The sequence below is a fragment of the Schistocerca cancellata genome, chromosome 4 (assembly GCF_023864275.1).
Source record: "Schistocerca cancellata isolate TAMUIC-IGC-003103 chromosome 4, iqSchCanc2.1, whole genome shotgun sequence".
In the NCBI taxonomy this organism is placed as follows: domain Eukaryota; kingdom Metazoa; phylum Arthropoda; class Insecta; order Orthoptera; family Acrididae; genus Schistocerca; species Schistocerca cancellata.
This window is the reverse complement of record NC_064629.1, coordinates 199,445,962-199,464,224: the sequence shown is the minus strand read 5'-3', so window position 1 is coordinate 199,464,224 and position 18,263 is coordinate 199,445,962.

Genomic DNA, 18,263 nt, shown 5'->3' with positions numbered 1-18,263 from the left:
TCCTCTCGCAATTTTTGATGAAATCTAACGGATGCCATCTGTTATGTTTCTTGGCGGGATCGAAGCGCTCCTCACCTTCCAACAGTTTTGTAAGTGGCGTGCCATTACAGACAACACCAGGCCTATCTTTGATTTTACTCTCGAGATCTAAAATTTTGCCTTGAATTTTCGATGTATTTTGTTCACACTTTTGTACACATCCGGTAACTATTTCGCCTAAATCTCTTTCAGTGTCTGAAACTGCCCTTTTCAACTGTGAGATTCCGTGTTGACATTCGTTTACGATCTCAGTTTTAAGACCGAAAACTTTTTCGTCTACTTTTGTTTCAACTAGAGGCTCTACTTTCTCTTGGATGTTGAGAATTTCAACATCAAACCTACTGTTAATGTTGTCAATTTCCCCCTGCATAGTATTCATATTTTTTTAATTGCGTCAATTTCAGACTTCATAGTATTTACTGCAGAACTTAAATTACCCACTCTTTGTTCTACCTGTTCTATTTGTTTACTAATTTTAATTCCTTGTTCTTCGACCTGTGCTTTAAGCTGACCAACTTGTGTGTTAAGCTGATCATTCTGTGTTTTGAGCTGATTACTTTGTGTTTTAAGCTGCTCGTAAACGCGTATTTTAAGCTGATTATTCTGTGTTTTGAGCTGCTCGGCAACGTGTGTTTTGAGCTGCTCACTCTGTCCTGCAATTTGTTTGGTTAATTGTTCAAATAAATCGTTCATGCTTAAAATTTTCACGCTGTTTTGTTCTACGAAATCGGTGTGTTCCGATCCTACATCAAAAATTTCTTTCGGTTCTTTCTTTATCTGTGGTGAATCAAACATCTCAGTGGATTCGTTCACATACCCACTATCATCTACAAAGTCATCCTCTACTTCCTGTTTTATTCCTTGCTGTGTTCTAGGTAATCTCGACATTTCAATCTGTTCGTTAACATGTTCGTGGTATTGTCATCATCATCATCTTGGACAGTTTCCAGCCACTGGCTGGGTCTGTCGGGAACACAAGCCTCTCCATCGTGTTCTGTCTTTCCACCATTCCCCCTCTTCCACCTTCGTCCAGTTCTCTCCTCTTCTCGTCACACATTCCTTCACTCCCTTCACCCATCTATCTCTTGGTCTTCCTCTGGGCCTCTTCCCCTCCAGTTGCAGATCAAACATCCTCTTTGGAATTCTTCCCTCATCCATTCTCTTCATGTGTCCATACCACTGCAGTCTTGATTTTTCTATCCTGTCCTGTACTGGTTCCTCCTTTAGTCTTTCCCTCACATACACATTTCGCAATCTGTCTCGTCTTGTTACACCCAACCTGCTCCTCTGGAACTTCATTTTGCTAGCCTGTATTCTACTTTTGTCGCTTTTGTGCATTACCCATGTCTCACTTCCGTATGCCAATATGGGGACAAAGTAGGTTCGGTATATAATTCCCTTGGATTTCTGTGGCACCTCCTTGCTCCAAATAAGCCCCCTAATGCATTTGTAGAACTGCCCTGCTTTTCTGCACCTTTCATTTATTTCCATTGCGTTTCCCCCCTTACTTTCAATCACGCTTCCCAGGTACTTGAAGTTCTCTACCACTTGTAGTTTTTCCCCTCCACAAGTTATATCCACATTTGGCCTATTCGTCTTCCTTGTTGTGACAATTATTTCACTTTTCTTTGCAGAGAAATGCATTCCATATTGTGCTGCCGTTGCCTCCCATGCATCTAACTGCTCTTGCACCTCCTTCTCGCAATTTCCCCATAACATCAGGTCATCGGCAAAAAGCACTGCTTTCATTTTATGATCTCCAATTGCATCTGACACTTGCTGTAGGATTTCATCCATAACAATAATAAACAATAAAGGCGAAAGTGCACTTCCCTGTCGCAGCCCATTTTCCAGCTTGAACCATGCAGTACATTCCCTCCCCACTTTCACACAACTCTCACTTCCCTCATACATTTTTCTGACTTTTCGTGTTATCTCTTCATCTATCCCTTTTGCGTTCAGCACATCCCAGAGCTTGTCCCTACAGATACTGTCATACGCCTTCTCAATATCTAAAAAGGCCATGATTAAGTCCTTCCCGTATTCATAGTGCCTTTCCTGCAGTTGCCTTACCGCAAATATGAGGTCCGTTGTTGATCTTCCCGGTCTGAAACCATACTGCTCCTCTTGCAGTCTACTTTCAATACTGCTTCTTATTCTCTTCTCCAGGATCTTTTCATAGATTTTTCCACAGTGGCATAGCAGGGTGATTCCTCTGTAGTTCTCACATCTCCTTTTATCCCCTTTCTTGAAGATCGGGACTATAATTCCTTTCTTCCAATCCTCAGGAATTCTGTTCTCCTTCCACACCACCCTCAGCACTCTGTATAGCCACTGGGTTCCTACTTCTCCTGCTGCTCGTATCATATCCACTGTTACTTCGTCCCAACCTGGTGCCTTGCCCCCTTTCATCCTCTTTATGGCTTCTTCCACTTCATTCCAAGTTAGATCATCAATTTCCCCACTATTATCATCGTCTGCTGCCTTAGGCTCTCCATCGCTGTTAGTTACCCGCTTGGCGGCATTCAACAGATCTTCAAAGTACTCCTTCCAAATCTTTTTGAGCTCATGCATTTCCTCCACAACTCTTCCATTATTATCCATGATCCTCAGGCACTCGCTTCTGTCCTTCCTCTTATTTCTTACCATGGTGTAAAGTACTTTTTTGTTCCCTTCACTGTCCTCTTCTAACATTCTTGTCCATTTTTCCATCCACTTCTTCTTCTCCGCCCTTACTATGGTCTGTGCCGCTTTCTTGCTTTCCTTATATTTTACCCTAGCTTCCTCTGTTCGGGTCTGGAACCATTCTCTGAAGGCTTTGTTCTTTCGAAGTACTGCCTCTTTACATATGTTGTTCCACCATGGGGTTTCCTTACTTCTCCTCTTTGTGCTAGTTCTTCCGCACACAATCTCAGCTGCCTCAGCTAGGGCCCTCTTAAAATCTCCCCATTCTTCTTCCACTGTTCTCTGATCTTCCTTTGGCAGCTTCTTCCTGATCAGTGTCTGGTACTGGGTCCTCCGTTCATCCTCTTTCAGCATCCATGTCTTCAACCTTTTCTCCTGTATATCTGTTGCCCTCCTATCTTTTTTCTCTCTCAGGGTGGCTACCAACAGCCGATGGTCACTGTCTAAGGCCTCAGATGGAACGACCTTAACATCTGTGAGGCTGCTCATCATCTGCCTATCCACTAGTACATAGTCTACTACTGAAGTTTGGGACCAGTCCCCACTGTACCAAGTTATTTTGTGACTACTTCTCTTCTTGTACCAGGAATTTGCGATCGCCAGCCCATTCCTCTTCGTGGTATTGTATGTACGCCAATTGTCTACCGCTAACGCCATCTGTTATCTGGCCGCGTAAACTCCTGTCATTGCTATGCGCATCTTTCATTACGCTCGACAAATCTACTGTGTCTACGTTCCTGTCCATACTGAAAGCAAATTACACTTCTCCACCGTACTTGACGTTCACTGCTATTTACTTTACTAAATATTATTGCAATTCGTGCCACTGAACATCCACTGTTCGGTATTCACGTTAATTTGTGAACGAAAACAACTGGATGTCCTGTCACCGGGAGCCACTTGTAACGTGCGCGTGGGGCACACAATACTCATTAAAGCCTGTACTATGGTAAGTGAGTGGGGTTTACCTTACGAGACAGGATTTTTGTATAGATATTGACCGCGTGTACCTGAATGGTGGTAAATCAGACTTACACCCACTCTGTAATAACAATGATACGTCAAATAAGTCCGAAATACAACTACACGTCGGGACGGACAAAAAGCAACACAGCAGATGCTACCAATTTGTTAATAGTACGGTCGCCAGCCTAATTAGGCATTAACTGAGTTTCTTCTCTGTACAAGTCGAGGTATATTCATGCAAAACAACAAGTAGTAACACTGCATAATATAGTAAATTTTAGAACTAGAAAATCTATTGAACTGATAATTTCACTTTCTGTACTGATATGGATAAACCATAAATACATAACACTACACTATAATGTATACTACCAAACTTCGTACTGTCTATTGATCTGATTAAAATCGGGCATAGGTTACCCTAGAAATAGTAATTTCGAGCCACAAACAAAATGTCAATTTTAATAAAGATAAGACACTGATAAATTTTGGCTTTTATATTGAATTTAACTTTTGCTGGTCAAATCAATTTAAAACACTTCAGAATTCAAGTGAATAAAAAAAAAGGGGGAGGACCTTGAAACTGTTATGATCACTGTATAAAAAAAAATTAATTACTGACACCATTATGCGCTCAAGATTTCCAATATATGAGTTACTACTCTCTTTATCTTATTTCCAACTCATTTAAATACCTTTATATCTGTCTCGAAATAACTAAACTTCATTACTAAATCAATATCAAAGTTATCTTCCAACTTTGTCAGACCTTCGTTATTCATTTACTGGTTCATTAACAAAACAGTTCTTTAAACACCATTCTTACATAGTTAGGTCTGCAAGTAATTATTACTAACACAAAATTTAATTTTTCATTTCGGGACACTCGGATTGCACAACATTTGGAAAGGACCCTATCTAGGTTAGTTGTGAGGATAATTAAATGATCGGACAGTTCTGGTAAAATTTAAGTTGTTATTGAACAGTATGGAACAAAAGTAACACTGGTCCATACAAATACAGTACTGAAAGTTTCAACCTGTTTGTATCGATGCGGCGGTTGGCGGGCGGCGAGATGGCAAAGCACAGAGCACACATACAACCACAGCTATGGCTCTTGATGTATCAGCACTTTAATTCTTCTTAGCGTCGCAATGCTTTTCCATTTAGTACCTATGGAATTTTGCCATGCTGTATAGGCGTTGGAACGGCATACCCGAGGCTCAATGAAGCTACGTCTTCCAGGAGAGTCTCCTCGATCCAGAACGTGTTGCTCAGACCAATGCCAAACTCCAACTACTACTGCTGAGCCCGTTATGCCGTGCAGTGCCCGTGCGCATTTTCCCGCGCTCGCCTGCCATCCACCTTTTACCGCTCCCTTACAGACAGGGTATTCATCCGAGGTTTTACATTCTACATATTCTAACACATTGCCTACGTATGGACCAGACGCACAGTTACAATTTTAAACATCTTACAACAGTCTCAACATTTGTTACATTTCAATTCTATTACAATATTGCTTGACAACTGACATAAAGATTAATATTCACATTGAAATTTGTTTACAGTTTTCTTAACACAATGACATGAAACAAAAGAGAAATGAAAACAGAACATCGATTACACTACTTTATCGAAAAATCAGAACAAAAAAGAAATTATTTATATGTACAATAGTACAGCGTCGTTGTTGTTACACGCCTTTTCGCCTGCTTCATTTACTGCGTTTTTATATTTTCTACTTTCATCAGTTTAATTCAGTATTTCTTCTGTTACCCAAGGATTCCTACTATCCCTCGTCGTTTTACCTACTTAATCCTCTGCTGCCTCCCGTATTTTATCTCTCAAAGCTACCCGTTCTTCTTCTACTGTACTTATTTCCCCCGTTCTTGTCAATCGTTCCCTAAGGCTCTTTCTGAAACTCTCTACAACCTATGGTATTTTCAGTTTATTCAGGTCTCATCTCCTTTAATTCCTACCTTTTGGCCGTTTCTTCAGTTTTAGTCTACAGTTGATAGACGATAAATTGTGATCAGAGTTCACATTTGCCCCTGGAAATGTCTTACAATTTAAAACCTGGCTCCTAAATCTCTGTCTTACCATTAGAAAATCTGAAACTTTCCAGTGTCTCCAGGCCTCTTCCACGTACACAACGTTCTTTCATGATTCTTAAACCAAGTGTTAGCTATGATTAAGTTACGTTCTGTGTAAAATTCTACCAGGCGGCTTCCTCTTTCATTCCTTACCTCCATTCCATATTCACCTACTACTTTTCCTTCTCTTCCTTTCCTTACTGTCAAATTCCACTCCCCGATGACTATTAAATTTTTAATCTCAGTTGATCGATTGGTTGGTAAATTATTGCATCAAGAAATATTATCTGAATAATTTCTTTTATCTCATCATACATTTCCTCAGTCTCTTCATCATCTGCGGATCTAGTCATACTACATGTTCATTTATTATCGTGAAACATCTGTTAGATGTCATTACTTGCACAACACAGGTAACAGAAATACAGCAACGAAATGAATCAGTTGCCTTAAAAACTGGTACTACAGCCCTCAAAATATCTTTCGTGCCATAAGAGATGCAGGAACAACATACAAGCACTCAGAGGAGGAAAGCACTGAAGAGAGGAAGAAGATATCCGACCCGAGTGCACATGGATACCGAAGCTTGTTTCTGGTTACTGTCCAGTTCTGCCATTTGGAGGCGACAAAGGGAAATCACAGTAGCGGCCCGTGGTGTAAGCTGGCCGATACTACATTACTCTCCACTATATTCGACAAATCCATCATCCTGACTGGATCCGTATAGCAATAGGACATCATTTAACAATCGCTGGCTACAGACTCAAGATTTGCATAAAACTTACTTGAGAATTATTTTTTTTTCTTTAGAAATAATCCTTCGAGCTTGACTCGTTTTTAATGCATACTGCACGTTACGGAAATGGAAAGAAACATAATTTTATAATTGAAGTGTAAACGGTTTTATATTTCACAGAATTATTTAGTTTGACGCTGGGTGGCACGTTCTGCTTTACATTGCAAGGTACAGGCGGTCCTTTTAGTCAGTGCTTCTAACTATCTGCTGCGCTTCGTGAAGTGCACTTGTAGCGGCTTGCATCCCTCCAGCGCGCTGTGAGAAAGCAGTTTCGTGGCGCTTCACTAATAGGACAGGTCTCCGTCTGCTTCTATTGCGACAGGCAAGTGAGCCTCGACGGTTGTAAGGAAGCTGCAGCGCGTTAAAGCAGGTGCAGTAACAAGATGCACTTCGCCTTTCTGACTCCTTTTTGGAGAAGAACGTCCCAAGATGGCATTAATACAGGATGGGTCAAATAAAAGTGGCCCGGACGAGTGGATACGACTGGATGTGAATGTATGCATGTAACCACACCACGTCTACGCCCACTACGCCATCCACACTGGTTCAGAGCATAGTGCGGGCTGTATCGTTGTGAGTGGAGCAGTGAAGGTACAGTGGAGCAGCAGGTGTTCGTTGTGGAAAGTTACGAGACAACAAAATCGTGGAAGCGGTGTGGTCCGTAGTTTACTGAGAAGTTTATTTGTGCCAAAATGTCAGCAAATTCCATGCAACGCTTAGTCCGAAAATGGCGTCAGACAGGATCTGCATTTCAGAAAACATTCCGCACAGCAGAAGATGTGGCTGCAGTTCATCAAAAAAGGCTTCAGAGTCCTACTAAGTCAACCTGATGGCTGTAGCAAGAGGTCGGCATATTACGTCGATCATGCGGATGAATACTCCACCTGGACCTCTATATGCATCCCTACCGAGTGTCTGTTGTTCATGCATTAAAAACAGTAGATCCTCTTCGGCTCCCCACTTCCGTCAGTGGCTGTTCTCTGAGATAACAATGAATGATTTTGGACATGAATCTGTTCTTTAAGTCTGATGAAGCCTGGCTCCACCTGGGGGGTCATTTCAACTCACAGACTCAGGTTTCGGGCAGCGGAGAATCCGCGTAACTTCCGCAAAATAGCACTGCGTGATCAGAAGGTTGGGGTTCGGTGTGCAGTGTCTGCATGCCACATTATTTGTTCCATCTTCTTTTATCAGACGCTGACTTCGGCGCATTATACTGCCAACATTTTGAAATCATTTGTGGCAGCATTAACGTAGGAGAAAAACACCTACAGTTACTTCCAACAGGATGGAGCAACAGCCCATACAGCTGACCGAAACGTGGAGCACATTTACACAATCTTCACACCTGACAGAGTTGTTAGCAGAGAGCAGTCTGTTCGCGGCCCTAGCTGGCCACGCTAATCACCTAATTCGTCAGTGTGCGATTACTTTGTGTGGAGAGTTTTCAAGTCTAATGTATCCAGCTTCGATACGCCTTCAGAAATTTGCTGACTATGGCTCAAAAGTGCCAAGAGATGAATGGTGGCCACTTTCAAAATCTGCTATAGTCAGGTTAGAATTTTATTTCCTTTCTTCTGCTGCGTTTTTTTGTACCGTGGAATTCAGTTCTCCAGGCCACTTCCATTTGTCCCAACCTATAGAATAATGACCAGCCAAGATAGCCAAATTGAAGGAGAACAAAGTTGTCGATTTTCAACAAACATGATTGACGGAAAGGTACACACTACTGACCATTACATTTGCTACATCAAGAAGAAATGGAGATGATAAACGGGTATTCATTGAACACATATATTATACTAGAACTGACATGTGATTACATCTTCACGCAATTTGGGTGCATAGATCCTGAGAAATCAGTACCCAGAACAACCACCTCTGGCTGTAATAACGGCCTTGATACGCCTGGGCATAGAGTCAAACAGAGCTTGGATGGCGTGTACAGGTACAGCTGCCCATGGAGCTTCAACACGATACCACAGTTCATTAAGAGTAGTGACTGGCGTATTGTGACGAGCCAGTTGCTCGATCACCATTGACCAGACGTTTTCAAATGGTGAGAGATCTGGAGAATGTGCTGGCCAGGGCAGCAGTCGAACATTTTCTGTATCCAGAAAGGCCCGTACAGGACCTGCAACATGGGGTCGTGCATTATCCTGATGAAATGTAGGGTTTCGCAGGGATCGAATGAAGGGTAGAGCCACGGGTCGTAACACATCTGAAATGTAACGTCCACTGTTCAAAGTGCCGTCAATGCGAACAAGAGATGGCCGAGACGTGTAACCAATCGCACGCCATACCATCACGCCTGGTGATACATCAGTATGGCGATGACGAAATAACGTTTCCAATGTGCGTTCACCGCGATGTCGCAAAACACGGATGCGACCACCATGATGCTGAAACAGAACCTGGATTCATCCGAAAAATGACTTTTTGCCATTCGTGCACCCAGGTTCGTCGTTGAGTACACCATCGCAGGCGCTCCTGTCTGTGATGCAGCCATGGTCTCCGAGCTGATAGTCCATGCTGCTACAAACGTCGTCGAACTGTTCGTGCAGATGGTTGTTATCTTGTATACGTCCCCATCTGTTGACTCAGGGATCGAAACGTGACTGCACGATCCGTTACAGCCAAGAGGGATAAGATTCCTATCATCTCGACTGCTAGTGTTACGAGACCGTTGGGATCCAGCACGGCGTTCCGTATTACCCTCCTGGACCCATCGATTCCATATTCCGCTAACAGTCATTGGACCTCGTCCAACGTGAGCAGCAATGTCGCGATACGATAAACCACAATCGCGATAGGCTACAATCCGACCTCTATCAAAGTCGGAAACGTGATGGTACGCATTTCTCCTCCTTACACGATCAACTGCTGTTTGTGTATGAGAAATCGTTTGGAAACTTTCCTCATGTTAGCATGTTGTAGGTATCGCCACCGTCGCCAACCTTGTGTGAATGCTCTGAAAAGCTAATCATTTGCATATCACAGCATCTTCTTCCTGTCGGTTAAATTTCGCGTCTGTAGCACGTCATCTTCGTGGTGTAGCAATTTTAATGGCCAGTAGTGTATCAGACGACAGATGCGAACTAGTAGTATCGTGAACTTCAAACCGACATCGAGAAAAAAGTAAAGTGACAGTTATCAGTGCAGGGCTCGGATAGCGCTTCATGAGAGTACGCAACTTAGCTTTCGAAGTCCTTAATAACGGCATACGCTTACTTTGGTCACAATTACTTCATGGGGATAAACGAACGAAAATTCTGTCTGAAGCATGTTATTTGCAGTATCACGAAAAAATCCATCGTGAGTATCCGATTAGCACCTACCGCACACGACAGCGACACGGTCCAAATCATGAAGTTGCCTAATCGAGGAATGCTGCCACGGGGTGGTAGGTCCGCAACTGTTCAGTACTGAGGAACTTGGATAACTTATTAATACAACTGACATGGACGAAATAAAAAGTAAAAAAATAAATTATCCAAATGATGAAGCTTATTACCGACCCACCACTACTCCTGCAACACATATCTTCAAATCCTCTTCAACCAAAAATAATTTTCCTCAGGTGTGGAAACAGGGACTAGCTAAGTCACTACCTAAACAGTGCGTTACCACAGCACCCTTTGATTACCTACCTATTTACATTCTTCCGGCGCTTTCAAAGACTTTAAAATATATAGTTCACGACTAACTAATCACCTACTTGTTAATCAGATTTTCGTAAACAACGCAGTACAGTATTTGCCGTAATAAATATAACAGATGACCTGAAGCTTTCCATGGACCGACAAGAGGAGAGTATTATGTGCGTCTTAAACTTCATCGAATCTTCTGACACAACCGATTTCGACATTTTACTTTCCAGTCTTAGCAGCCTATAAATTTCGCCAAGTGCAGTGCAATGATTGAACTCGTAACGGATGTCTCGCAAGCAATACGTGATGTCGGCAGCATGTAGTCACAATCAGGCGTCTCCAGGGTTCCGTATTAGGTCTACACACTTTTTCATTGTATATCAATGACGTGCCATCAATTTTGTTCTACTGTAAATACCACAGGTATGCTGATGATCTCCAATTGTAGGCATACCTACGTGCAAATCCAATAAACTTGGAGACAGCTGTCGAGAATTTCAGTACTGCTCTGTGTGCACTGTCAAATTGGGCACAGAATATAGGGTTAAAGCTCAACCCATCAAAAACGCAAGCGGTACTGATTGGTCATTCTGGGCTCATTAGCCGAAAATATCTGGTATCTCTACTATCTTTAATACTAAATGGGACAAATATCCACATCCTCCCTCAGAAAAGAGTTTAGGCGTTATCATGTGTGAATCTCAACATTGGACTGAGTAAATAGCTGCAATGTGCAGGAAGGCATCAGCATCTCTGCATGCCCTACAAAAACATAACAAGGTCTTCCTTCTTGCCCTAGAAAAATAATTTGAGCGAACGCTTATACTTCAAACTGTTGACTATTTTGACGTTATCCTGCAATGACTAAATGGTTCAAATGGCTTTAAGCACTATGGATCTTAACATCTGAGGTCATCAGTCCCCTAGAATTAGAACAACTGAAACCTAACCAACCTAAGGACATCACACACATCCATGCCCGAGGCGAGATTCGAACCGCAGCAGCAGCGCGGTTCCGGACTGTAGCGCCTAGAACCGCTCGGCCACAGCGGCCGGCCTGAAATGTCCCTCTCAAGAGAGCTCAAAGTGCTGCAATTGGTTATGAATTCCTGTGTTGGGTGTATTGTGACCTTCGACTCCGTTATCATATTTCACTATCATATGCTGCGTTATCCTGGCTGTGTGCTGGCAAGTGCGGGGATTTCCATGCACTCTTTCTCCTCTATTGTCTTATCAACGTACGTTGTCTCTCACCTCTCTCCTCGACCTTAATGCTCTTGTCTGAAGAACATGTCAGTAACCCTCGTTGCCATCAGAGCTAAATCCTCTCTCTCCCATTCCATTACTCAGTCACTTTCTCGAAGTCCTTTGCAGTAGCAGGAACCAGGCTCCCGAATAAACTCCCGCTTTATATCAGAGATTTCAAAAATAAGTATGAACATGCTTGAGGTGAGGGCTATAAAAGATTGCGCGGAGATGCAGCGCGACACACGAACATTACTGAAATGCACGGCGCACCTCTCATAGGGCGAAGCTACCACGCACCCAGTGTCTCAGCCGGCCGTGGTGGCCAAGCGGATAAAGGTGCTACAGTCTGGAACCGCGCGACCGCTACGGTCGCAGGTTCAAAATGGTTCAAATGGCTCTGAGCACTATGGGACTCAACATCTTAGGTCAGAAGTCCCCTAGAACTTAGAACTACTTAAACCTAACTAACCTAAGGACATCATACACACCCATGCCCGAGGCAGGATTCGAACCTGCGACCGTAGCAGTCCCGCGGTTCCGGACTGCAGCGCCAGAACCGCTAGACCACCGGGTCGCAGGTTCGAATCCTGCCTCGGGCATGGATGTGTGTGATGTCCTTAGGTTAGTTAGGTTTAAGTAGTTCTAAGTTCTATGGCACTGATGACCTTAGAAGTTAAGTCCCATAGTGCTCAGAGCCATTTTTTGAATCCAGTGTCTCGACTCACAGCCAGCATCTCCAGAACCCTACCTGACAAAGTGCGGAAGTCCAAAACGAAAACTCAGGACCCGTCAGGAGAGACGAGACACAGCCGGAGAAACAGTAAGCAGGAAACTGAACAAAGTGACACGGAAATTAAGACCCTCAACCTACGGTAGTGTAGCCCAAAGAACCACAATGGTAAACGAGCAGATGGAGGTATCTCAATCGTCCAATGAGCCTACTCATAAAATTGGGTAAGAGACGCAGAAGCATTAATACACACATGCAGCTAAACTATTTGTCTACGACGGCCAGTGGTACCAGAACATCGGCCACCACTAAAGTATTTAAACATCCAACAGTAATTTCGTTCAACTGATCTAAATTTAGTGTTGCCGAAGATGGCATCCTTCATATTAGCCAGTTCTCGAGATACAAATTTATTATTAACATGGGAAAGTACTGAGTACCCTGCGTTGCCCTGGGATGTATTTATTCCAGTGATATTAGTCCATCTCCTACTTCCCTCTCTCTCCTTCCGTCTCCTCCTCCCGCGTCCATGTCCACCTCCTTCTTATCCTTGTCCACCTCCTACATCTACATCTACATCTACATCCATACTCCGCAAGCCTCCTGACGGTGTGTGGCGGAGGGTACCTTGAGTACTTCTATCGGTTCTCCCTTCTATTCCAGTCTCGTATTCATCGTGGAAAGAAGGATTGTCGGTATGCCTCTGTGTGGGCGCTAATCTCTCGTGGTCTCTTCGCGAGATATACGTAGGAGGGACCAATATACTGCTTCACTCCTCGGTGAAGGTATGTTCTCGAAACTTCAACAAAAGCCCGTACCGAGCTACTGAGCGTCTCTCTTGCAGAGTCTTCCACTGGAGTTTATCTATCATCTCCGTAACGCTTTCGCGATTACTAAATAATACAGTAACGAGGCGCGCTGCTCTCCGTTGGATCATCTCTATCTCTTCTATCAGCCCTATCTGGTACGGATCCCACACTACTACATCTACATCTACATCTACATTTATACTCCGCAAGCCACCCAACGGTGTGTGGCGGAGGGCACTTTACGTGCCACTGTCATTATCTCCCTTTCCTGTTCCAGTCGCGTATGGTTCGCGGGAAGAACGACTGTCTGAAAGCCTCTGTGCGCGCTCTAATCTCTCTAATTTTACATTCGTGATCTCCTCGGGAGGTATAAGTAGGGGGAAGCAATATATTCGATACCTCATCCAGAAACGCACCCTCTCGAAACCTGGCGAGCAAGCTACACCGCGATGCAGAGCGCCTCTCTTGCAGAGTCTGCCACTTGAGTTTGTTAAACATCTCCGTAACGCTATCACGGTTACCAAATAACCCTGTGACGAAACGCGCCGCTCTTCTTTGGATCTTCTCTATCTCCTCCGTCAACCCGATCTGGTACGGATCCCACACTGATGAGCAATACTCAAGTATAGGTCGAACGAGTGTTTTGTAAGCCACCTCCTTTGTTGATGGACTACATTTTCTAAGGACTCTCCCAATGAATCTCAACCTGGTACCCGCCTTACCAACAATTAATTTTATATGATCATTCCACTTCAAATCGTTCCGCACGCATACTCCCAGATATTTTACAGAAGTAACTGCTACCAGTGTTTGTTCCGCTATCATATAATCATACAATAAAGGATCCTTCTTTCTATGTATTCGCAATACATTACATTTGTCTATGTTAAGGGTCAGTTGCCACTCCCTGCACCAAGTGCCTATCCGCTGCAGATCTTCCTGCATTTCGCTACAATTTTCTAATGCTGCAACTTCTCTGTATACTACAGCATCATCCGCGAAAAGCCGCATGGAACTTCCGACACTATCTACTAGGTCATTTATATATATTGTGAAAAGCAATGGTCCCATAACACTCCCCTGTGGCACGCCAGAGGTTACTTTAACGTCTGTAGATGTCTCTCCATTGAGAACAACATGCTGTGTTCTGTTTGCTAAAAACTCTTCAATCCAGCCACACAGCTGGTCTGATATTCCGTAGGCTCTTACTTTGTTTATCAGACGACAGTGCGGAACTGTATCGAACGCCTTCCGGAAGTCAAGGAAAATGGCATCTACCTGGGAGCCTGTATCTAATATTTTCTGGGTTTCATGAACAAATAATGCGAGTTGGGTTTCACACGATCGCTGTTTCCGGAATCCATGTTGATTCCTACATAATAGATTCTGAGTTTCCAGAAACGACATGATACTCGAGCAAAAGACATGTTCTAAAATTCTACAACAGATCGACGTCAGAGAGATAGGTCTATAGTTTTGCGCATCTGCTCGACGACCCTTCTTGAAGACTGGGACTACCTGTGCTCTTTTCCAATCATTTGGAACCTTCTGTTCCTCTAGAGACTTGCGGTACACGGCTGTTAGAAGGGGGGCAAGTTCTTTCGCGTACTCTGTGTAGAATCGAATTGGTATCCCGTCAGGTCCAGTGGACTTTCCTCTGTTGAGTGATTCCAGTTGCTTTTCTATTCCTTGGACACTTATTTCAATGTCAGCCATTTTTTCGTTGGTGCGAGGATTTAGAGAAGGAACTGCAGTGCGGTCTTCCTCTGTGAAACAGCTTTGGAAAAAGGTGTTTAGTATTTCAGCTTTACGCTTGTCATCCTCTGTTTCAATGCCATCATCATCCCAGAGTGTCTGGACATGATGTTTCGAGCCACTTACTGATTTAACGTAAGACCAGAACTTCCTAGGATTTTCTGTCAAGTCGGTACCTAGTATTTTACTTTCGAATTCACTGAACGCTTCACGCATAGCCCTCCTTACGCTAACTTTGACATCGTTTAGCTTCTGTTTGTCTGAGAGGTTTTGGCTGCGTTTAAACTTGGAGTGAAGCTCTCTTTGCTTTCGCAGTAGTTTCCTAACTTTGTTGTTGTACCACGGTGGGTTTTTCCCGTCCCTCACAGTTTTGCTCGGCACGTACCTGTCTAAAACGCATTTAACGGTTGCCTTGAACTTTTTCCATAAACACTCAACATTGTCAGTGTCGGAACAGAAATTTTCGTTTTGATCTGTTAGGTAGTCTGAAATCTGCCTTCTATTACTCTTGCTAAACAGATAAACCTTCCTCCCTTTTTTTATATTCCTATTAACTTCCATATTCAGGGATGCTGCAATGGCCTTATGATCACTGATTCCCTGTTCTGCACTTACAGAGTCGAAAAGTTCGGGTCTGTTTGTTATCAGTAGGTCCAAGATGTTATCTCCACGAGTCGGTTCTCTGTTTAATTGCTCGAGGTAATTTTCGGATAGTGCACTCAGTATAATGTCACTCGATGCTCTGTCCCTACCACCCGTCCTAAACATCTGAGTGTCCCAGTCTATATCTGGTAAATTGAAATCTCCACCTAAGACCATAACATGCTGAGAAAATTTATGTGAAATGTATTCCAAATTTTCTCTCAGTTGTTCTGCCACTAATGCTGCTGAGTCGGGGGGTCGGTAAAAGGAGCCAATTATTAACCTTGCTCGGTTGTTGAGTGTAACCTCCACCCATAATAATTCACAGGAACTATCCACTTCTACTTCACTACAGGATAAACTACTGAGCAGTATTCAAGCAGTGGGCGAACAAGCGTACTCTAACCTACTTCCTTTGTTTTCGGATTGCATTTCCTTAGGATTCTTCCAATGAATCTCAGTCTGGCATCTGCTTTACCGACGATCAACTTTATATCATCATTCCATTTTAAATCACTCCTAATGCGTACTCCCAGATAATTTATCGAATTGACTGCTTTCAGTTGCTGACCAGCTATATTGTAGCTAAATGATAAGGGATCTTTCTTTCTATGTATTCGCAGCACATTACACTTGTCTACATTGAGATTCAATTGCCATTCCCTGCAACATGCGTCAATTCGCTGCAGATCCTACTGCATTTCAGTACAATTTTCCATTGTTACAACCTCTCGATATACCACAGCATCATCCGCAAAAAGCCTCAGTGAACTTCCGATGTCATCCACAAGGTCATTTATGTATATTGTGAATAACAACGGTCCTACGACACTCCCCTGCGGCACACCTGAAATCACTCTTACTTCGGAAGACTTCTCTTAATTGAGAATGACATGCTGCGTTCTGTTATCTAGTAACTCTTCAATCCAATCACACAATTGGTCTGAGAGTCCATATGCTCTTACTTTGTTCATTAAACGACTGTGGGGAACTGTATCGAACGCCTTGCGGAAGTCAATAATCACGGCATCTACCTGGGAACCCGTGTCTATGGCCCTCTGAGTCTCGTGGACGAATAGCGCTAGCTGGGTTTCACACGATCGTCTTTTTCGAAACCCATTCTGATTCCTACAGAGTAAATTTCTAGTCTCCAGAAAAGTCATTATACTCGAACATAAGACGTGTTCCAAAACACTACAACTAAAAGACGTTACAGATATAGGTCTATAGTTCTGCACATCTGTTCGACGCCCCTTCTTGAAAACGGAGATGACCTGTGCCCTTTTCCAATCATTTGGAACGCTACGCTCTTTTAGAGAACTACGGTACACCGCTGCAAGAAGGGGGGCAAGTTCCTTCGCGTACTCTGTGTAAAATTGAACTGGTATCCCATCAGGTCCAGCGGCCTTTCCTCTTTTGAGCGATTTTAATTGTTTCTCTATCCCTCTGTCGTCTATTTCGATATCTACCATTTTTTCATCTGTGCGACAAACTACAGAAGGAACTACAGTGCAGTCTTCCTCTGTGTCTGTAGGACCAAACAGAGGAAGAAATATCCAAGGTAATGGAACGTATCAGTACATAAAATTACAACATAAAAGTAATAACAGATAAAACAAAATGTTTATAAAACCAAAAAAAAGACAAGCCCTAAGTTTTTGTAAACGCAGTCAACAAAATAACACAGGAATCAGCTTAATTTTTCAAGAAACTCCTTGAAAGAATAGAAGTAGTGACCTATGAGGAAACTTCAGTTTCGATTTGAAAGCGCGTGGATTACTGCTAAGATCTTTGAACTCTTGTGGTAGCTTATTGAAAATGAATGCAGCAGCATACTGCACACCTTTCTGCACAAGAGTTAAGGAAGTGCGTTCCAAATGCAGGTTGGAATTCTGCTTAGTATTAACTAAGTGAAAGCTTCTAATTCTTAGTATTAACTGAGTGAAAGCTTCTACACTGCTGGCCATTAAAATTGCTACACCAAGAAGAAATCCAGATGATAAACGGGTATTCATTGGACAAATATAGTATACTAGAACTGACATGTGATTACATTTTCACGCATTTTGGGTGCATAGATCCTGAGAAATCAGTACCCAGAACAATCACCTCTGGCCGTAATAACGGCCTTGATACCCCTGGACATTGAGTCAAACAGAGCTTGGATGGCGTGTACATGTACAGCTGCCCATGCAGCTTCAACACTATTTCACAGTTCACCAAGAGTAGTGACTGACGTACTGTGACGAGCCATTTGCTCGGCCACCATTCACCAGACGTTTTCAATTGGTGAGAGATATGGAGAATGTGCTGGCCAGGGCAGCAGTCGAACAGTTTCTGTATCCAGAAAGGCCCGTACAGGACCTGTAACATGAGGTCGTGCATTATCCTGATGAAATGTAGGGTTTCTCATGGATCGAATGAAGGGTAGAGCCACAGGTCGTAACACATCTGAAATGTAACGTCCACTGTTCCAAGTGCCGTCAATGCGAACAAGAGGTTACCGAGACGTGTAACCAATGGCACCCCTTACCACCTCGCCGGGTGGTACGCCAGTATGGCGATGACGAATACACGCTTCCAATGTGCGTTCATCGTGATGACGCCAAACACGGATGCGATCACCATGATGCTGTAAACCGAACCTGGATTCATCCGAAAAAATGACGTTTTGCCATTCGCGCACCCAGATTCGTCGTTGAGTACACCATTGCAGGCGCTCCTGTCTGTGATGTAGCGTCAAGGGTAACCGCGGCCACGGTCTCCAAGCTGACAGTCCATGCTGCTGCAAACATCGTCGAACTGTTCGTGCAGATGGTTGTTGTCTTCCAAACGTTCCCATCTGTT